The following is a 23,017-nucleotide window of genomic DNA, read 5'->3' as shown; positions in this document are numbered from 1 at the left end:
TCTACAATAGTCTACCCAATTCATTAAATTTTGGGGAGATTAGAATGTTTTTTTTTAATTTTTTCAAAACATTTTATTTATTCATTCATGATAAACATAGAGAGAGAGAGGCAGAGACACAGGCAAAAGAAGAAGCAGGCTCCATGCAGGGAGCCCGACACAGGACTCGATCCCGGGACTCCAGGATCGTGTTCTGGGCCAAAGGCAGGTGCTAAACTGCTGAGCCACCCAGGGATCCCCAAGGTTAGAATGCTTTAAGACATTTCTGGCCCTTTACTAGCTTTTTTTTAAACAATGGCTACAAATAGCATTTGGTAAGATTCATTTAAAAACTCTTGCTTGATGAAAATTATTGTGGATATCCTTAATGTCAGAAGTCAGACTTCAAGGGTCCATGTATCTGTGTGTTGAAGCAGACCCAGAAACTGTCTGTGGAGAAGGAGATGGCCCTGGGCTGCCTCCTGTGGACTGAACCGCCTTCTGTTCATGCACTCTGTAGTTTATTCTACAAATCCTACCTCAACCTAGTGGACAATGAAGGGGTGTGGACCTGCCCATATTTTGCAGTACACAGTTTGCACTTTAGATAGTTGTCAGAGTAAAACTCCAAACTCTCTCCTGGCCAATATTTGTAAAATTCAAGAAATAATATTTATATACATTTATATACATTTATAGGAAGCATAACTACTTAGTACATCACATGGAGATCATTCATGAATGATGGGCTCTGATCCTTTGCCATCACCTGCTTCCTCCTCCTTGTGGTTATGATGATGATAATTATGACAAAAGTGATACAGTCCACCTGTTCTCCAGATTTGGTTAGATCTGCTAAAAATCATTCGTGGAGGGACACCTGGGTGGCTCAGTGGTTGAGCATCTGCCTTTGGCTTAGGTTGTGATGTTGGGGTCCTGGGATTGAGTCCCATATCGGGCTCCCTGGAGGCAGCCTGCTTCTCCCTCTGCCTGTGTCTCTGCCTCTCTCTCTCTGTGTCTCTCATGAATAAATAAATAAAATCATTCGTGGATTCAGCAGACCTTTGGATTGCTGCTCACGTGTACTGCATTTATTTTCTGTAGACCTTCTTTGGTGAAGAGGTGAGCAGTACCAACAGTGGTTGAGAGCTTGGGCATCAGATACAGATGCTCTGACTTGAATCCTGCTCTAACCCTGGCTCTTCCTCTTGCTACCCATGTAACCATTGGCAAATGACCTGATCTCTCTAAGTGTCAGTTCCTTCATCTGTAACATAGGGTACGAATACCTCTGATAGGGTTGTGGCAATGATGAAATAATTCACCTGCGGCATGTGGCACAGTGCTTGGCTGATCATAAGTGTTCAGGGCATATATTTAAAAACTACTTAAAACTTTTGATAATTATTAACTGCACAAAGGTGAACTATCATTGGCATTCATGGGGTTAAGGTTATGACAGAGTTCCCTTGTGATGGCATAGTAGAGGTTTGCAAAGATGTTCATTCATTCATTTACTTAACAAGTGTTTGTTGACTATTATTGCGAGGCACAATTCATATTGCTGGTGATGGAACAATGAACAAAATGTTAAATAATCTCTACCCCCGAGAAGCTTATATTCTAGTTGCTGGTCAGGGGTGGGAGGCAATCAGTATAAAAAATAAGTACATTATTTAATATGTTAGAAAGCAAGAGTTCCACAGAACAAGAAAGCGGGGGAAGAGGGTACATTTAAGAATGTGGTCATGGTGAGCCTCAATGGGAAGGTGTCGTTTGAATGAATACTTGAAGGAAGTAGGGGTGAGGGGCACAGATGCTTAAGGGGAAGGGCACCCCACTAAAGCCTTGGCATGGGAGTGAGTTTCCGGTGTGTTCCAGGAATGGCCAGGAGAACAATGTGGCTGGAGACCAAGGAGGTTGCAGTGGGTAATGAGGTTGAGGTAGGGTTAGGGGCCTTGTTCACTTAGGCCTGTTGGCCTCTGGAGGGACATGGGTTTTTGCCCTGAATAAAATTGGAGCCATTGGAGGGTGTGGGTGAGGGATATGTTGTTCAACTTGTTTCTCAGATAAGATTATGAAAACTGTGACTTCCAAGGCTGTGTCCCTTTGTTGAGAGCTGGAGTGCTAGTCTACATTCAGTTTCAGGTTAAAGCAAGGGCCCCCTTTAGTAACAGAATGTTAGGTTGATGAAACCTGACGTGGTTGGTTACCTGCACAGCTTCCGCATAGCAGTAGGCGACTTCAGAACATGTACCATCACTGGTTTTTACTGTCTTGGCTTGATCGTTTGGTTAGTAGTGGTTTACTGCACTAGACCATGAGCTCCATGAAGGCAAAGGTCATGGAGCTGTTTTAAAAATCAGCATTGAGTGCTCACTTCAGCAGTACATATACTCAAAATCAGCATTGTGTCCCTGGAACCAACTATGCAGTCCTGTACACTTATAAATATTGGTTGAATGAGGAAATACATTGGATCAGTGAGATAATTTCTATTTTCTTTGCTGCATAAAGCTAGAGCCACACATGGAACCTGTGTTCACAGAGCCATAGGCAATTATGTTATTGGATAAAATCTATCTGGTTAAAAACACAATGCAAGACTGCACTTTGTGCCAACAAGATGTGGGCTAGAGAACCCTGCTTTTGTCATGATTTAGCAACTGTCTGAAATGTTACCTCTCTGCCAATTTGTTGGTAAGTCAGACAAGAAGATTTCAGAGGAATGGTAAGATTTGATAAGAAAACGCATTTGTGTGTGTGTGTGTATGTGTGTAAATGAAAGAATTCAGGAGAGACTCAGTTTGTTTTTTTTTAATGTAAATTATTCTTTTTTAAAAAAAGATTTATTTATTTTTTTATGAGAGAGAGAGAGAGAGAGCGAGAGGGCACATGCCTGTGTATGAGCTGGGGGTGGGGCAGATGGTGAGGAGCAGAGAGGGTTGGAGAGGGACAAGCAGACTCCATACTGATCCCATGATCCTGAGATCATGACCTGAGCCAAAACCAGGAGTCAGACACCCAACCGACTGAGATACCCAGGTGCCACTAACTTAAATGATTCTTAAATTAATATGAATATGTAAAAATACAAACCTATATAAAAATCTTTTCTTTAATGGATCTTATACAACTATAAATCATTTAATATTAAGGAACACAATTATGAAAGTGATATAATTCAAAGGAAGCACATCAGTGAACCTGACTGTGTCTCCCGTGCAAACCCTGCCCTGCCTGCCCCCCATGCCTGTTTCCCTTGGCAGGTTTGCACATTATTCCCTACGGCAATGAACTTCTCCCAACATTCCTCTCACTCAAAATATTGCAAAATACATATTTCTTCTGCCATCTGCAACGCAATTTACCTTTTACCTCCACTGGGTTAAAAATGCCTCATTTATTTACTAACTCCATTTCTGCCTAGTTTGTCAAACTTAAAGTGGTATTACTCGATGACTATTTAATCAGTAAGCCCCGCTGCAAATGAAGTCTCCTTAGACATAAAGCAGATGTTCTGATAGCCTAGAAAATGCTTAAATTAAAATTTTATGCATTACAACTGAAATGAAAAATAATTAATGATAAACTTCTTTGTATAGAAAAAAATTGAGAGTGACCAACTATAGTTTAGAGGACTGTGCCTTAAAAACATCAGGGTAAATAGTTACTTATTGCCTATTCAGACCCAAATAATTGATTTGGTTTTTCTTTCTCTGTGTGTGCATGTGTGTGTATTTTCTCTGTGTGTGCATTTGTGTGTGTGTGAGACAGAGGGAGAGAGAGGGAAGGAATGAGAGAGAAGTTATTCTTGAAATGTACTTGTTTATTTTAGGCTAGTCCTTAAATTTGGATGGGTATATAATTTCCTATGGAGATCTTTGAGGACAATCAAGCAGTATGCTTGCCTCTGGTTATTTTCAAGATTCTTAACACTAAGTTGGAATTCTTGAGATGAAAGATACTATACAGTTCTAGTAAACAAATACATGAATTTGAGAATGCATGTCTTGGGCCAATGCCAAGACTATTGCTTTTATTTTCCACTTAAGTAAAATGTTTTAAAATTTTATTTGGAGATGATGTTCACCATTGCGTTATGTTTTAGATTGTTCATTAGATAGTTTATCTAAAACTTACTGGTGTTTATTTGGATCATAATAAATGGATTAATTATCTGTTTTTAGCCTTTTGTAATTGTCATGAGGCTGACTTCAGTTAAAATGTCAAGTTACTTTTTTTCTTTATACAAATGTTTTCTGGAGTGTTCTGTGAATTCTTCAGAAGTATAGTATATACTTTACTATTGCCAAAGAAAGTATATGCCTTAAATGCAAGTTTTTGAACTCTAACATCTGTGAACATTTGAAATACATTTGTTTCAAATCCAAATTGTGACATTTGTGTGGAATCACCATCTTGAACATGCATGAGAATTTCAATATTGAGATGACCATATAACAAAAAGTGCAAGGACTTCAGATTTAATTTCATGTCTTACTTTCTAGTTCTATGTGTGAAGCAATTCTAGTGGTTTACAAAGAAAATACATTAGCTCTTAAGTAGTGAAATACACAAATGTTAAAATTCAGTGTTTATTTATTTTTAAAAAGATTTTATTTATTTATTCATGAGAGACACAGAGAGAGAGGCAGAGACACCGGTTGAGGGAGAAGCAGGCTCCTGTGGGGAGTCCAATGCAGGACTCAACCCCAGGACCCTGGGATCAGGTCCTGAGCTGAAGGCAGATGCTTAACCACTGAGCAACCCAGGCATCCCAAAAATTCAGTGTTTAAATTTAATTCTGACTTTGATAAAGAGCAAAGTTGTATTACATTCATATCATAGAATAAAAATATTAACTTGTAAAATTCTATTTCACAGTCTAAATTCATAACTGTGGAGACACCCATTGTAATTTGATCATTTTTAGTTTGCAGTCAGATGTTGGGCATTACTTAGGCCTGGCCATTGCATAGTGTAGCCAATAGACATATTTACTTGTATCGAATGTTGGCCATTGTGATAGCCTCAGTGTCGTGTCTGCTTACCACAAGACTTGCTCATTATTTTTGTTAGGATTCTAATGGTTATTAGGATAGCTTTTAAAATCCCATCCTAAAACTTTACAACAAAGCATTTAAGTTTTACTGCCAGAGGGGGTTGCCATTAAAGTCATTTTGGTAAAGTGTCATTATTTTTGACATAAATCACTGATTTTTTCCCCTCTAGTTAAGATTATGCCAAGTAAGCCGTATTTGTGTGTGTGTGCATGTGTATGTTGGCAGCTATGCATATTTATTGTGTCTGTCACTATTTAATTTGCTGACACATTGTAGAGTATGAAAACACAAAAAATCATGTTACAAGTTTTAATTTGCATTTTTTTGGTTTTCAAGGTGTTTATACAGAAGTGTAGACAAACATGCACACTCAGTTGAACATCTGGTGACAAGCATGTGGAGCCATGAGCCTGACCATTGGCCCAAATTGAGATTTTTCATTGCAAAGAAAGAGAATCCCAACTCACACTGGCTTAACTAATGAGAACACTAAATGGCTCAAGTAACAAAAGTCTGAGGATGTGGTGAACTTCAGGGCTGGTTGATCTAATGGCTCATGTGGTCTTCAAAGATCACATTTTCTGTCTGTCTGCTCTGACATCCATAATATCAACTTCAAGCAAAGGCTTGTTTTCTAAGGAGTTGTGGTTTGGTCAGCAGCACAGTTGGGCTTCAAACTTGTCCATTCACTTCCAGTGGGAGGGAAGTCTGGTGTCCTGTGGTTCTCTGAAGTCAACCACAATGGATGGAGAGGGAAGGCAGAAAGGTAGGTGAGACATGAATGCTATTCCTTAGCAAAAGGTACAGCCCTGATCCAATAGCCAGGCTTTCTCTTCAAGGTGAGTCAAGGATTGAACAGAGATGGTTAAAACCTAATCTCATGGGGCTGAGGTTCAGAGCCAAGAATGTAGTCATTGTGGCTAGGAGAGCCTGTGTGCTAGGGGAGGAATTTTGTCTCTGAAGGTGCTGAGGAAAGAAGGAAGTGGGATGTAGGACGTCTTAAATCTCGGTTTCAGAACCCTGAGGATACCAAGAATGAATGAGAAAACCAACTTACTGTGGAACAGATGGGCTATTTCACCATAGCTCTTTAGATCTTGCTGTCTTTCTCTGGAATGGGGTTTGGAGCTGGGACTGTGAGTACTGATGGGGCTTATGTGGCTTCAGATGCAGAAGTTAGGGAGCCGGCCTCAGCATGACTCTGAGCAGGAAATATGTGGTGTATTCTGACCCAAATATTCTGATTGAATTAAGAGGCAAAGAAGAAATCCAGCTAATAGGACACATTGAATTGTGTATGATATGCAGCAGGATGTTAAAATGGTGCTTTAAAAACTTCAGTTTCAGCAGAGGTCCCCAGAACCAAAAGCAAAGCCCAGGTGCTGTGTGCCCCCATGTTCTGAAGTGAGGAGCACTTCAGTTGTGTAGGACTTGCAGTGGGAATGGCCCCAGGTGAATTGCATGTTAATGAACTACCTACCTCTAGCCTAGAAGGGCATTGAGGTCCAAGAGGTGGACCTACCTCTAGCCTAGAAGAGCATTGAGGTCCAAGAGGTCCAAGAGGTGAGGAAGAGGAGGGATTGATAAAGAGCTGTCATCATGCTGAGACATTTCTCCTTCTCTAGCAGGAAGGGTGGAGGTATGTCCCTCATCTCAAGCCAGGTGACAGAGGGGGTATACTAGGTTCCCGGGTAGTCATAACACAGTATCACAAAATGAGTGGCTTAAAGCAACAAGTATTTATTGTCTCACAGCTCTGGAGCCTTAAAGTCTGAAATCAAGGGCCAGCCAGGCTCCCTCTGAAGGCTCTAAGAGAAGATGCTCTTCTGTCTCTTCCAGCTTCTGGTGGTACCTGGCGATCTCTGGCACTCCTTGTCTTGTGGTAGCATCATGCCAATCTCTACCTCTGTCATAACATGGCCATCTTCTTGCTGTATGTCTGTCTCTTCTCTTCTTCTAAAGACACTGGTCAGATTGGATTTAGAACCTACTCTACATAATAGGACTGCTTGTTAACTTGATTACGATCCACAATGATGCTATTTCCAGATCACATTCTGGGATTAGGGCTTCAACATAACTTTTTGGGGGAAGCAATTCAACCCACAAGAGGGGGCTCCAAGAGGACCCTTGGAGAACTCAAGGACCCTGGAGATTTGGGCACATGAATAAGTGTCTAATTCTTTGTAAGAAAAGTATAAAGGTGAGAAGATGTGGCTGTTGCTCCTGCCAGTCAGGAAGCAGTGAGGAGGGTACTGGCTGATTTGGCTGTTCCTAAATCAATGGTGGGGCCAACGTGTGGATTTGAGGGAATGAGAAGTGGAGTGTACTAAAAGGAAGCTGGCTTGGGGCCTTCTTAAAAGGATCCCTCCCCAGATGGGCCCTGGAGCCATGACCTCCAAAGAGAGAATGGCCCACCAAAAAGGGGTAGAAAGTGCAGCCAAGGCTTCTCTGCCCAGACCCAGGCCCCATGCTGGGAATATTTCTACATGTAACCGTCTGTAGTTCCATTAAGCTAAATGTGACTCCGGGCTGATGGCTCCAATCCTAACTTATCACTACATAGATCATCCTGGCCTTCTTGCTTACTTGTAAATTCTCTTTCCATCAGCGCCTGCTTGACCTTCTGCTATATGTTACCTCATTGTTTAATTCCAGTATACAATATAGCAGCATCCCAACTGTTGAGCTGTACACCCATGGGAAACAATTTCATCAACTAGAATGTGGTGCCTGTGTGCAGTGCCTTTCTGCCTTTAATCTTATAGATTCCATTCATTTCCAAAGTTACTTAGTTTAGCACCTTTCCCCAACACCCTTCAGTGAAATTGCAACATACATTTGTCCTACAGCTAGATCCTTTGTCATAGTCTACCTTCCTTCCTGGGATTTTCTTACTTCCTAAATGATTTTTTATAAGTGCATGCATCAAGCCTCAATCTTTGTGCTGTGAAGTGTTTTGGACTTTGACAAATGCACAGTTTCACATACCCACCATGATAGTATCATGTAGAATAATTTCACCACCCTAAACACTCCTGTTCTCCATCTTTTCAACCCCACCTCTCCACCTGAGCCCTTGGTAACCACTACTCTTTTAACTGTCTCTATGTATTTGTCTTTTCCAGAATGCCATATAATTGGAGTCATATAGTATGTAGTCTTTCCAGCCTGGTTTCTTTCACTTTGCAGTATGCATTTAAATTTTCTTTGTGTCATTTTGTGGCTTGATAGCTCATTTCTTTTCACTGCTGAATAATATTCTATTGTATGGATGTGCCAAAGTTTGTTTATCCATTTGCCTATTGAAGCACATCTTGGTTGCATAAAACTTCTATAAACAGTCATTTCCAGGCTTTTTTCTGGACTCACATTTTCAAATCAATTAGGTAAATATCTAGGAGTGTTATTGCTGGATCCTGTGGTAAGACTACATTTAGCTTTATCAGAAACTGTCAAGTTGTCTTCCAAAGTCACTGCACCATTTTGCCTGCCCACCAACAATGAATGAGAATTCTTGTTGCTCCACATACTTACATGCGCTTGGTGTTGTTTATCTATTAATTTTTTTTAAGAGAGAGAATTAGAGAGCATAGGGGAAGGGCAGAGAGAGAGGGAGAAAGAGAATCCTAAGCAGACTCCATTCCTAGTGCAGAGCCTGACACAGGGCTCGATCTCATGACTCTGAGATCGTGACCTGAGCCGAAATCGAGAGATCCTTAACTGACTGAGCCACCCATGCATCCCAGATTTTGACCATTTTATTAAGGGTAGTGGTATCTTATTTTTCTATTGTTTTAATTTTCAATTCCTTAATTACCAGCGACGTCAAGCATCTTTTCCTATGCCATCACCACATCAGGAATGAAAAACATCAGTGCAAACAGAATGAATCACCTCTGGCCTGAATACGACAATTTTTCTTTGACTAGAATATGCTCATCTGGATGTTCCATCTGTATGTCTAATGAAGTGTCTGTTCAGATCTTTTGCACAGTTTTCCAATTGGACTGTTTGCTTTCTTAAGTTGAGTTTTAAAACTTCTCATTTTTTAAAAAAATTTTTATTTATTTATGATAGTCACACACACACAGAGAGAGAGAGGCAGAGACACAAGCAGAGGGAGAAGCAGGCTCCATGCACCGGAAGCCCGACGTGGGATTCGATCCCGGGTCTCCAGGATCGCGCCCTGGGCCAAAGGCAGGCGCCAAACTGCTGCACCACCCAGGGATCCCTAAAACTTCTTTATACATTTTGAGTTTAAGTTCTTTATCAGATACGTGTTTTGCAAATATTTTCTCTTTGGCCTGTGACTGCTCTTCTCATTCTTTGAACAGTGTCTTTCCTAGACCAAATGTCTTTAAATTTCAAGGAAGTTTAAATTACTGATTTTTATTTCATGGATTGTGCTTTTGGTATTGTGTCCAGAGTCATTGCCAAATCAAAGGTCACATACATTTTATTCTATATTTTCCTCTATAAGTTTTGTAGCTTTTGTATTTTACATTTAGGCTAGGACCTATTTTGAGTTAATTTTTGTGATGAATTAAATAAATAAATAAATAATTTTAAGAATTTAATTCTGAATAATAACTTGTTACATTTATCTGTATTTGAACCACAGTGTGACTAATCTGGGTTAATCTGTGACCTTCTTCTCCATTCTTCAGATCACTCAAGAGTTTACCATATGCTTTTGTTACTATCAGTGTTCACTCTCAAGTGGTTGAGTTTTCCTTCTCCATCTACTGTGAACTGTGTTCTTTCTCACTACCTCAGCTGGGGTGGATGTTCCTTCAACGTGGTTGCTCTTCTTAAATTAGAATCAGTTCCTTTGGTCAACATCTCATTAGTTGGGATCCTTTAGTGATAACTCCAGGATTAGAGAACTGTTGGGAAGGGATTATATGCTTTGAAATGGGCATGTTCAGGTCATGAACATGAAATGAATGTGTTCAGGTCAGAAGTAAGTTAGTCTGTCTGCACTGATATTTTTCTTTCCTGCTACAGTTCTGCCTAGCTCCCTTCTTAACCTGGGAATCTGCATCCACCTGGCCCCTGGCTGTAGGCTGACCCTGTCACAGATGCCTGGACAGTCCTGTGTCTAATGAGGAAGATGCAGAAAAGTGTAGGTCAGAAGCTCATGAGATTACTATCTAGTAATTCTTGTTGCTGGCTGTGTTCTAGGCTTGAGGTTGGATTGTCCATCTGAATTCTGCCAATTTCCTGCACGGTAATAAGCATATTATGAGATTTTTTTTCTTGTAACCCCTGAAATTCCTTATTTAAAAATTTTTTTTATTGGAGTTCAATTTGCCAACATATACCATATCATCCAGTGCTCATCCCATCAAGTGACCCCCTCAGTGCCCATCACCCAGTCACCCCAACCCCCCACCCACCTCCCTTTCCACCACCCCTTGTTCGTTTCCCAGAGTTAGGGGTCTATGAGATGTTTTAGATTCAACTTAGACCTTTGGCTAGGGTAGTCGTGTCTTCCTTTCTTAATTTTTGGTGGGTTTATATTTTAGTTTCAAACCCGCATATGTCTTTGTGACTTCCGGAAATAATTTAAATTAAAGAGTGTGTTTATGCCTAGAACCTCAGCCTTCATTCTTCCCATGGGTCTGTGTGGATTCTGATTCTTCTCTCCTGTTCAGCTCATCCTGCTCCATCTGAACCTGATGGGCTATCTCTTTCCCTCCCTTCCTCTCTCTTCTCCCATCTCTCTCCGCTGTTAGACCCTCCTCAACTCCCACAATCCCTTGTGTGGGCATAGCCTGAGATGTCACTTTTCCCCAGGAGACACACGTGTCTTTTCTATATCCGTGCAAGAGCACAGACTGACTTGATAATACCTCTCTCAGCCCCTTCTCTGCCTTCCTTGCTCACCTGGGGTTCAGTGTTCTTTTGTCTGCCCTCCAGCACAGTTTCCCAAGCCTATTGTTCACACTCCATCTGTCCTCTTGGTCTTTGCACAGATGTCCCTCCAGCTCTCCAAACTAGATTGTGTTTGCTTCTCAAGGACTGGCCAAGCATCAGCTCTTTCTAGAAGTCACTATGTACTCCTAGCCCTCTATGTCCTGTGCTTCATGGCTGCTTCTTGTTCACCCAGCACACAAAGCCCTTTCCTTATGTTACTTGATTAACTGAAACAACATATAAATAAATGAATACATTTGCTACATTATCAACTTGCCTAACTTAGAGACTTAGGGGTTTTTGATTTACTGAGTATTCAAGGATTATGAAATTTCCTTGTGGGCCGAATCTGTCTCCTACACACCAGGAAGCAGCATGTGGAAAGAAAATGAAACCGGATGAAGAGCAGAGATTAGTGAGGGCACAGGGTCAGGAATGAAGGTCTGTGCCCCAGCCAGGGCATCCTGGAGGGGAAGGTGCCTGGGACTGGTATAAGGAATCAGTCATTTTAGCTCTGGTTGGGAGCTGGTCCTACCCTCCCTGGGCAGGTGGATTTCTCTGGTGATAGAGGGTAGACCCTACTGCAGTCACAGCTAACACATGCATTCTCAGTAATGGGGGTGGGAGGGGAGGTGTCTCCAACACTGTCCTTGGAAGGCAAAAAAAAAAGTCTTAGATATTGAATTGGTCTATGGTCTCCCGAATGGCCTCAATCTACAGAGATGCACAGTATATCTGTGGCATTAAAATTTTATGCCTAATATGGCTTCTGGGGAAAAGGATGGTAATGATAAGAAGGTTGGGAAAAGCTAGACTGATAGATGGTCTTCAAGCCAAGGAAGGGATTCTGGCCAGAGATACCCTGAAGAATGGTGAGTTTCTGCACAACTCAAAGCTGCCCTGCTGAGGGGTGAATGGAGCTGAGCTCAGCTACTCTGTGGGGTGGCCCTGAGCCTTGTCCCCCACAGGGAACTTTCACTTTTGCACATGGCAACCTGTATAGCTCTGGAGGTCCTCAATCTGACAGTCCTTCCTGCTCATGCTTGATCCTGAGCTGGCAGTGTTGGATGGTTCAGACTAAAATAAGAATTAAATTATGGGCAGGTTAGCTGGGCAGTGATTTGATTGACAGAGAGCACTGCACCATCGCTAGAGTGAAGCAGGAATGTGGGTCATTTTAAGGACAGATAAGTCATTTTATAGCTGGAGACATGTTGATTCTGCTCTCCAGGGGGAAAGTGCCCTGGAGCAAAGTGGTGGTGTGGGATTGGAGCAAACCCCCCCCCTCCCCCCGCCCCGGAAACACCAGCCATCCCTGGGCTTTTGTGATGTGGGGCTGCTCTATCAGCTGAAAGTCAAGGCCAGCAGGAGTGCTGGTGCATGAACCATTCTATTACTGGGAACCGATTCTGCTATCCTAAATTAAAACCCTTTTGTTTGCCTTTTGGAATCCTCTTATCTTGAAAGGCCCAAAGGAAAACCAAATAGAGAAAAAAAAAAAAAAAACTGCAGAAAAGTGGGGAAATTGCCAGTTTATTTTTCCTCTAAAACTTTGGCTCTGGGTTGGCCTGTGGTAATACATTGGTAAAAAGTCTGTTTGTATATACAGTTTTATTGATAGAATATCAGTAAATAAGTGTCAAACACACAGTGAAAGACTATCAGTTAGGCAGTGCTGGGTGCACACAGATGGTTGTCATTTTGTATCATGAACTACAAGATGGTGCAAGCGTTGGCACCCCTCTCCTTGAGATAGGGGGTTGTCTGGGGCTGATTGGCTCCAGGGGCCGTGGCAGGGCACGGGTGAGGTCAGGGCTGTGGGCTCTGCTCCATTCCAACCCCGCATCAAGCCACACCAAGGGCTATCCGGTGTCCTTGTGGGTATGCTGACTAGGGAACATTTCCAACCCTTGGCTATAATGTGGGTGGGTCAGTGAGGTAATTTGCACATGAGACTGACATGCTCCATACCACAAACACATAGAGCTTCTTTGCTGTTTTCTACAAATATGGAAAAGTTAGATTGTTTATTTTTCTATGGAAAGGCTGTTTAGTTCTGTGGGTGAGGATGAAGACTGTCTCCCTTAGTTTCACCCAATCAGACATGCTGCCAGGCCTGTTGTTAACATCTTTTTTTTTTTTTTTTTTAAGCTTTACTTATTTCTTTGAGAGAGAGAGAAAACAAGAGTGGGGGGAAGGGCAATGGGAGAGAATCTTCAAGCAGACTTCTTGCTGAGTGTGGAGATGCGTGTGTGGCTCAAAACCACAACCCATGAGATCATGACCTGAGTCAAGAACAAGAGTTGGATGCTCAACTGACGGAAATACCCAGGTGCCCCCTGTTGTTAATATCATGTGCTCAGTTTTACTATTGTCTGACAAGGGTGGGCAGCATGGTGGCAATAGCAGCAAACATGGAGTGAGCAGGCCCAGTCACTCAGAGGGCAGAGTGTGGCAGGAAGAGAGGAACAAGTGGCTTCCAGCTTCCAAACAGGCACCATGGAGGAGCAAGTGGTGGCTGTTGGAACAATGACAAAGTGGGTTTGTGCTTTCATTCTCTCCTGCATGACCCCATGCTATTGTTATCTCCTCTCTTGCCATGGTGGCACAAGTTATCCGTAAATAAGAGCTTGTGCACACAGTCTAGATCTTTCGGGGAACACAGATGGTACAAACTGACTAGACGTCATCACTGCCTCCTCCCCAATAAAATTGTTGGGTTGTAAGATAAAAACATTTTCAATTTTATTATATAGTGGATGCCAACTTGCTTTCCAAAGCAATCCTTGCCTACTCTTGATACTTCCACATCCTAAATTTTTGCTAGTCTTATGGGTGAAAAGTGCTATCTCTACCTTGATTTGGATTTTTCTTTCTTTCCTTTTTTTTTTTTTTTTTTTGGATTTTTCTAATTACAAATGGAGTTGAGCATTTTTTTTCCATTGAACTTTTTTCCCATTAGTGTATTGTCTGTTTGCATTCCTTCCTCTGAGAACTGTATAGTCGGCACTTTGCATGTTTTTTTTTTCTGTTTTCTTATTGATTTGTAAGTTGTATAAAAATATATACATTGGGATATGAATCCATAGTTTGTTCTGTGTAAGGCAAAGACTTTTTCCAGGCTGTGACTTCTCTCTTAATTCTGTTTATGGCATCTTTTGAAAAATTGAAGTTTTACATTTGACAGAGTCAAACATTCTCTTTTATCATTCATGCTTTTTGTGTCCTGGATAAAAGAACCTCACTACTCCAAAGTCATAAATATATTCTTATACTTTTTACTAATAATTTAAGATATTTTTCTTCTTTCCCATTTGGGTCTTGGATCAATCTGATACTGATTTTAGAGGTATGCATCTAATTTAATTTTTCTTTTTTATTGAAGTATAATTAATATACAATGTTATCTTAGTGTCAGATGTACAGTATAGTGATCCAACAATTCTATGTATGACTCAGTGCTCATCACAATAAGTGTACTAATTTAAATTTTCAATATGGAAACTCAACTGCCCTAATACTATTTATTGGGAGGCTCTTCAGTTCTCCACTGGTTGGTACTTCCATCCTATCATATACCAAGTTACCACATATATACAGGTCAATTTCTGGGCTCTCTTTCTGATTCATGGAATTTTTTGTCAATTCTTGTACCAACACTAAACTTTTAAAAATAGTTTTATTGAGATATAATTAACATACAATATGCTTAATATATTTAGTTTTTATTTTTTTATTTTATTTTATTTTAATTTAATTTATTTATGATAGGCACACAGTGAGAGAGACAGGCAGAGACACAGGCAGAGGAAGAAGCAGGCTCCATGCACCGGGAGCCCGACGTGGGATTCGATCCCGAGTCTCCAGGATCACGCCCTGGGCCAAAGGCAGGCGCTAAACCACTGCGCCACCCAGGTATCCCAATATATTTAGTTTTTAATTCCATGAGCTCTCTATATTTATATATTCTAGTTTTTTTTTTTGCATTGATTTAAAATTTATTTATTTGTTTATTTTTATTTGAGTATAGTGAAGACAGAACATTACATTAGTTCCAGGTGTATGACACAGTGATTCAACAAGTTTATACATTACTGTGCTCACCACAAATGTGTAGCTAGCTAGCTACCATCTGTCACCGTGCATCAGTGTTACAATATTATTGACTATATCCCCCATGTTGTGTCTATTATTCCTGTGACTTTTTTTTTATTCCTGTGACTTTTCCTCCCATAACTGGGAGCCTGTTACTTCCACTCCCCTTCACCCATTTTGCCCATCCTCTCACTCCCCTCTCCTCTGGCAACCACTGGTTTGTTCTCTGTATTTATAGGCTCTAGCTTCTTGAACTGAATATTTATCTCATTAATTTGTGCTTTTCTTAAAAATATTTTATTTATTTATTTATGAGAGACATATATAGAGAAAGGCAGAGACAGAGACAGAGGTAGAAGCAGGCTCCATGAGGCAAGCCTGATGTAGGACTTGATCCCAGGACCCTGGGATCACAACCCAAGCCAAAGGCAGACACTCAACCACTGAGCCACCCAGGCATCCCTGTGCATTTTGTTTTTTAAAAATATGCTTCCTGTTTTAACTGCATCTGATAAATGTTCATATGTAGTTCTTTCATTGTTGTTGTTAAATTAATACTGCTAAACTGTCTTTATTTTCGACTTTTTAATGTCCCATTTGTTTATAAATAGGCTCCACATGCAGCATGGAGCCCAGTGCAGGGCTTGAACTCATGACCATGAGTTCAAGACCTGAGCCGAGATCAAGAGTTAGATGTTCAACTGACTAAGTCACCCAGGTTCCCCTTAATGTCAAATTTTTAAGCGAAAGACTAGATAGTCAAAAAATAAAGAAATAAATCTGGGAGTTTGTCTTTTAATTGGTAGATCAAATACATTTATATTTATTGTAGTTACTACATATGTAGACTTCTATCATTTCATTTTGTAACTACTGTGTTTTTCTTTGGTTCTTATTTTTTCTTTACTGCATTCCTTTGAAGTAAAAGATACATATTTTTCTTTTTTCCTTTCTTCTCTCACTCTCTCTTTTAATAGTTTCCATTTTGTTCTTTTACTCATTTGGAAATTATGCATTGTTTCTGTTTATATATGTATATATATTTCTAACAATATCTAAAGTTAATAAATATCTCTTTCCTACTTTTGAAAAGACAGTGACCTTAGAATGCTTGACTTCTCTTTAAATACAGTTGTCATCTGGGCCTCCTGGCTGTCTCAGTTGACAGAACATGTGACTCTTAATCTCAGGGATGTGAGTTTGAGCCCCAAATTGGTCAAGGAGCCTACTTAAAATAAATAAGTAAACAAACAAACAAATTAATTAATAAACTCACTTGCCATCTTCCATTGTTGTGTATTGTTTTAGTCCCACCTTTGTAGTCTAAAAGTGAGTTGTTGTCTTTATTTTGAGAGAGGGGGGTTTTTTTTAGATTCTTCAAGTCTTTTGTTGTGTTTGTGCGAGGTCATCATTGCTTCAAGTGTTCTTTTCCTTTCTGGGCTAAATGTTTTTCTTGCTGAAGTAAGAGCTGTGATTACTCTTGGTGGGCCAGGCTCTGCTCTGAATGTGGTCATGGTCATGGTCACAGCACTGGCTCTCCATCTCCACAGCAGCTCCAGGTGTTAGGTGCTCACAGAAGGGCATCCACCTGTATCTCTGCTTCCTCATTTGCAACCTGAGCTTTTTCTCTTTGTGCAGGTTCCTTCCTTGTCTTTCTTATAGTGTCCAGGTTTCTGTGTGTTCAAAGCAGGAAGCATGAAAGGGAGGGAATCTCTAGCAGAAACCAAAGTATTTTTCTGAGAGAAAACTTTGGCTAAGCAATTAGACATCAGAGGCTTTGTTGTGTGCAGAGAAAGTTCCATGAAATGGCTAACCAATCAGACATGATTTGTGGCTTTGTTGTGTGTAGGGACATTTCCATGGAAGAGTTGCAATCTCTGTGGCTTAGTTCTTCCTTCTTTATTTGAGTATGTGAGCTCAATTATAATGGATACAAGTGAGAGTATTGTGAGATTTAAGACTGGAATCAGTGATTCTCACATCAATTCATAGTTTTTCTGGATGGTTTTTAGGAACAAGGACAATATTTAATTAGAAGATATTAGTTCTTGTCCTCACCATCCACAAATGAAATGTGATAATTCAGTTTAATAGTAAGTACTGTCAGAAAACAAAATTCAACTCAATGAAATATAAACATCTTATTGGCTTTATTCAGCAATTCACGAATCAGGCAGCATCCAATCTAGCAGATGGGAGCTCTGAAGAGCTATACAAGGCAAGAGATTTTATAGGCAGAAGGGAGTAGGGACAAAGAAGTGGTACTCGGCCAAAAAGCAGATTGGTTATTGTGAAGTTATTTTACTTTAAGTGATGGAAGGGTAAATCAGGCAGATTACCTAATACTGATCTGGTGATTCCTGATGACTGGTTTAAGAGTCCATTTCTATGAGAGCTGAAATTGTCATTAAGTCTCATGGTGATGCGGGGCTTAGCATATGTAACTCCATTTTGGGCCTATGGTCTTTAATAGTATTTCTGAATACTATTATTAAATACAGGAGATGTAGATCCTGGAATGCACTTGTATCCCAGTAGCACCTTGAGGAAGGAATTTGAATTTAGAGGCAAGCTATGTGTAGTTACATATATCTTAGCCACCTATATATCATTTTAGCCTTTCACATGTATTTCTTTTTCTGTAAAATAAAGGCACCCACAGCATTAGTGTGTCATCAGAATAGCTAGGTAGAAATTTCACATGACCAAAGTCACTAACTGGTAAGAATTTTAAGGAAGGCTTGCTAACATTTTTAATGAAGGCAACTTTAGGCAAAGTGCAAACTTACTGATTAAGAGTAAATACTGTTTTTACTTTACAGCACAGAAAGACACTGAAAAATAAAAACAACTGGCCATCTCAGTGGCTGAACTACCTTTAATGCCAGAATATTTCCCACTCTATACTTGAGGCAGTCTGGCGCATAGCCACCTACTGTGTCCTCCTAATCTTGAACTTCCCTCCCTCAGTAAAGCATATTGTTTGCCTTCTAAAGTGAGATGTGAATATTCTCACCATTTAGAGATACTGACAATAAAAATAACCACCAATTATTGAGCACTGTTTTTCAACTAGAAAAATAAACTATTTTGTACTGAATGCTTGCATCTTCTTCCACCCATTTGACCCTCCCCAAATTCATATGTTGACACCCTAACCTCCAATCTAGTGGTATTTGGAGGTAGGGACTTTGAGGAGTAATCAGGTTTATATGAGGTCATGAGAGTGGGGCCCCCAGTAATGTGGTTAGGGCCCTTACATGGAGAGGATGAAACCACGAGATCAGAGTTTGCTCTAGCTCCCTGTCCCATTGCACACACAGTGGGAAGGTGGCTGTCTGCAAACCAGGAAGAGGGCTCTTGCCAGGAGCTGAGTCTGCCAGCCCCTTGGTCTTGGGCTTCCAGAATCCAGAACTGTGAGAAATAAATGTCTGTATCTATATAGTCTATGGTATTTCATTGTAGTAGCCCTAGCTGACTAAGACATACACATAAGGTGATAACTATTTCAGCACTATAGCTCAGATCGGAATACTGAACGCCTGTCTCTTAGTCCATTATTTTTAAAATCAGGCTTCATTAATCTGTCAAAAAATATAAAGAACTTACTTAGGCAAGCAGAGAGCCAGGAAGTAAGAATATGAAGATGAACATTAAACCATCTCTGTCTTTGTAGGGCTTGCTGTCTAGCAGAGGAGAGCTGTGGGAAGCCCTCATTGTGACATTGAGTGATAAGAGGGGTAATGGAAGGGTATACTGAGCACTATAGAAAGGAAGACATTAATTTATAGGGTGGAGAGTGGAGAAGAAGTGGGGACAGCTTTGCAGAGGAGCAGACATTTGCACTTGGCCTTGAGGGATGACTGCATTCTGATACCCCCAATCTGAGTTCTGGATGAATTTGGTGGATTAACCCCTGCTTCCTCTGGAATCCCCATTCAAACAACCATATGGTGATTTAAATTTTGTTTTTAAATTGTAAATGATAAATCAGGAGTAGAGATGAATGGGATCTATTTTTGAGGCCGAATAATATCTGGATAAATTAGAACTGACCTAGCAGAGCAGGTACACTGGATACACAAGCAGGAGAAGGAAGAGCCAGGATGCTGCTGCTCTGTGCAGCTGCCAGAATGGCTCAGGATCTGGAGCTGCAAGTATCTCTGAAGATGCAGGTGCAGCTGGGATGGGAAGACAGGTTGAAAGTCTGCAGAGAAGCGTTTAGGGTTCCCCTCCATCCCATACCATTAAGCAGCTACACCTCCTCTGCTGAGCAGAAGAGTGTATGGTTACTCTGTGAAGATATCCTGAGGGGCATCAGGCTCAGTTAAGGCTGGAGGCTACACATTGGATAGTGAGACACACTAGAACCTTCCCCAGTCTTGTTCGGGGTACTGGCAACCATACTCACATACCCCAAGCAGAATGCTGGAGTTCTCTTCTGGGGAAACTAAGCAACCTGAGAGAAAAGGCCTTTATATACTAACAACTGTGCATGTCCAGTGAAAACTACATCCCAATTTCCTCACCATGTAACCCCCTGTCCACAAGTCCTACCATGCACACAGAATTCTAAACAGTTTATCTGAGATTTACTCTTAAATATGATTGAGCAGACACAAAGATCTTGAGACTTAGGGGAAAGTTTCCAACATTAAAAGGCAGATCAATAACAAACAAATGACAAACACAAATAAAAAAAGGAAGAGGAAAAAGACAATTTGAGAAGCAGAACTCTCCCCACTCCCAGTCTTCCATCCTGCCCCCAACAGATAACTTTGAAAAGACTAGACAAAACATAGGCAGAAGTTCTTGCAGAGGATATTCCTTTTCAAGTAAAAGGCAAAGTCTTACTAGGAAAGATATCTCTGTCCTTCTCTATTCTTTTTTTTTTTCCTGGAATGTGGGCACAGCGCCTGGAGGTAAGAGCCACCATCTTGTGATGATGTCACAAGCAAAGAAGGTGGAATAGAAAGGTAAAAAGAGCCTGGTTTCTGAAGAACCTGTTGAGACTCATGCCTGCCTTGGAATGTCTATTTGTGGGCTTCTTCTTCTTCTTTTTTTTTTTTTTTTTAAGATTTTATTTATTTATTCATGAGAGACAGGGAGAGAGAGAGAGAGAGAGAGAGGCAGTGACACAGTCAGAGGGAGAAGTAGGCTCCATGCAGGGAGCCTGCCGTGGGACTCGATCCAGGGTCTCCAGGATCACACCCTGGGCTGAAGGTGGTGCTAAACCGCTGTGCCACCGGGGCTGCCCTGTGGGCTTCTTTTTATATGAAATAAATGAATTCCTTGCTTGTTTAAGTCACTCTAGAAAGGTTTTCTGTTACTTGCAAATGAACATAATCCTAATCCATTTAATGAACATTGTTTAGAATATAGAGAAGACACAGTTCAAAGAGTTGAACATAGTTAAGACTTGGGGGTGTGGAAAAATTGGGCAGAGGATGATTGTTTTTCTTTACTGTAAGATTTATAGAACTATTTTTAAGAAAGTTACATGTATAATTTTGAGAGAACCACAAATTAACCAAGAGTGAGAGAAAAATTGGTGGAGAGATGGGTAGAGCATTCTGGGCCAATGGAATGGACATAGTTTTGAGAAGGAGCCTCCTGGAAGGGGTAAAGGGGTGGGGGAGGAGCAAGAGATAAGACTAGGAAGAAGGAAGCTGGACACAGATAGTGGAAAGTTGGATATGCCAAGCTATAGAACTTGGATCAAAAAAAAAATCTCAAAAAAAAAAAATCTCCTAAACGTTGATAAGTTCAATCATAGCGTAGCATCCTGGAGAAGCTAATGTATCTGAGTCATTTCTCTAGAAGGGAACTACTTGTTCTCTGAAGAGAACAGAGGTACAAACAATTCAACTTAATCACTCAATCTAAAGGGGATGATTGGTATCATTTTGACTATGTTTATGATTATTTTGGTCTGATCTTTTTCTCCTGTTTTAGAAAATAGATAGGGATTTGATGGTAATTAAACATGAACAAAAATAATGTGAAATTTTACTATTGAGTTTGAGTGCCAAGGAAAAAATACTATGAGTTCAGCACTATTAGCTATGTGAGGCTGTGTTACTTAACTTCTCTGTGGTTCAGTTTCTTCATCTGTAAATTGTTATAATAATACCTACGTGTTAGAGTTTTGAGGATTTGATGAGTTAATGAACGTAAGGTCCTTAGAACAGTGCCTGGAATATAGTAAGTGCTATTTATCAGTTTGCTATAGTTACTGGACATTACCTGATGTCAAGTGGTAAGAATACCTGAAAAAAGATCTATTGAGGATCCAAATGTTATGGCAAATAACCATATTATAATATGTAACAGAGGAACAAAAACCCTATTACCTATCTCAACAAGTAGAAAAACATCTGAAAGCAATCAAAGGAGAGTTAATAAAGAACAATTGGATGAATTAACTGTGAACAATAGTCCAATCAAATGTGCTGTTACAAAAACTGCCTTTGGGCAGGAGGTTCCCGGAGGCAAAGGAAGGGAGGATGAGAATGAATGTCAGTGTGGAGTAGAAGAGGCTACATGGATAAATCGAATCTGTCCTTATGGAACATGAGTCAACAGTATGATCTAAATACTGTAGAAGGCAAAGCCACATTTGGGCACAGTAACAGACCCAGGCTGAATAGCAGGACATACTTCATTATTCCATTTCTTTTGGCTCTTGCTGGGCTCTATTCAGACTTTTCTTTTGGTTACATTTCCAAAAATCACATGTTACAGACTGTGGAGAGGAGTGTAGGGATCCTGACCCAGAGTTTGGAAAGCAAGAGAGGTACAGAAAGCTTACAATAAGCAGCGCCCAGACCAGCTCTATGCTGACAGTGACTTGTGGCTCAGGTTTGGAAGAGAGAGGCTTCGATTACTCTGATTAGTCAAGGACATCGGGATCAGAAGTCACAATGTGACACTGCCAGCAGGGGAAATAGACATTGAATGCAGGAGTAACCTAAACACAAGAGTGGATAGGTCAGTGGGACCAGCGGCCACCAGAGGCTAGGAAAGATGCCAGGAACATGATGGGTCCAGAAAACTGCCTTTCAGGCTGACTTTGGCATAGACATGGGCTCAAAGTTGCCCTGAGAAAATACTGTGGTTAGCCAAGCCCAGCAAGCACTGCCTGTCCTCAGGACTTCTCTGGGTACAGACTCCACTGACTGATGCCCACCCCCAGGAATGCTAAAAGTGCACAGGCCCTTGTGGCTGATGAAAATCACACTCAGTAGTGGGTCATTCAGGCACCCCATGGCTGCTTTAGGCTGACTGATGGTGATAGTTCTATTTCCCATGATTCCTCAAGTGTGCAGTGGAAACTCCTTTTGCTTTTCATCTGTATTCATTCCATTTCAGAGAAAATCATAGAGGAGTCCCTGATCTTCCCAAACTAGGAGGAAACAAGAAAAGTTGGTGTAGGGCTGGAATTGAAATTGATGTGATCTGTGAAAGGGCCTTGTTACACTGGCCAGTGTCCGTCCTGCACTCAGATCAAATGTCACTTCTCAGAGATGTCTTCCTAGACCTCTGTTACTACAGTAGACTCTCCCTCCATCCATCTTGGGGTGACAACTCCATCGGCTAATCCCACAGTGATCTATTTGCTTATTCATTAGCTGCTTCCCTCACTGCATGTAAAATTCCCTGAGCTGGGTGATAGTCTTGTGTTTTTAAAAGCTGTGTCACCCAATACCTAGAAGCATGTCTGGCATTTCATAACTGTGTTTTTTTGTTTGTTTTTGTTTTGGATGAATAAGAGGCAGCTCTCTAAGGTAAGATTGTTTTGAATGGATAACCACTTGCATCTTTTTTGTTGGAAGTAGGTCTCTCTTTTTTTTTTTTAAATTTTTATTTATTTATTTTATGATAGTCACAGAGAGAGAGAGAGAGAGAGAGAGGCAGAGACACAGGCAGAGGGAGAAGCAGGCTCCATGCACCGG

The 23,017-nt window shown here is 40.8% G+C and overlaps 1 long non-coding RNA gene across 7 annotated transcripts in view; it reads left to right on the top strand.

Annotated features, from left to right (window-relative positions):
- The first annotated feature begins 1,742 nt into the window (after positions 1 to 1,742).
- Positions 1,743 to 23,017, top strand: part of LOC144314572 (uncharacterized) — a 59,086-nt gene continuing 37,811 nt past the window's right edge. For all 7 annotated transcript variants that reach the window (XR_013380470.1, XR_013380469.1, XR_013380459.1 and 4 more), the window contains exons 1-2: positions 1,743 to 13,299; positions 14,739 to 14,882. This is a non-coding gene — a long non-coding RNA (uncharacterized LOC144314572). The remainder of the gene's footprint in view (positions 13,300 to 14,738; positions 14,883 to 23,017) is intronic.

This window comes from Canis aureus, chromosome 1, assembly GCF_053574225.1.
Source record: "Canis aureus isolate CA01 chromosome 1, VMU_Caureus_v.1.0, whole genome shotgun sequence".
In the NCBI taxonomy this organism is placed as follows: domain Eukaryota; kingdom Metazoa; phylum Chordata; class Mammalia; order Carnivora; family Canidae; genus Canis; species Canis aureus.
Note: the sequence above shows the minus strand (reverse complement) of the source record. Positions and strands in the feature narration are given on the sequence as shown.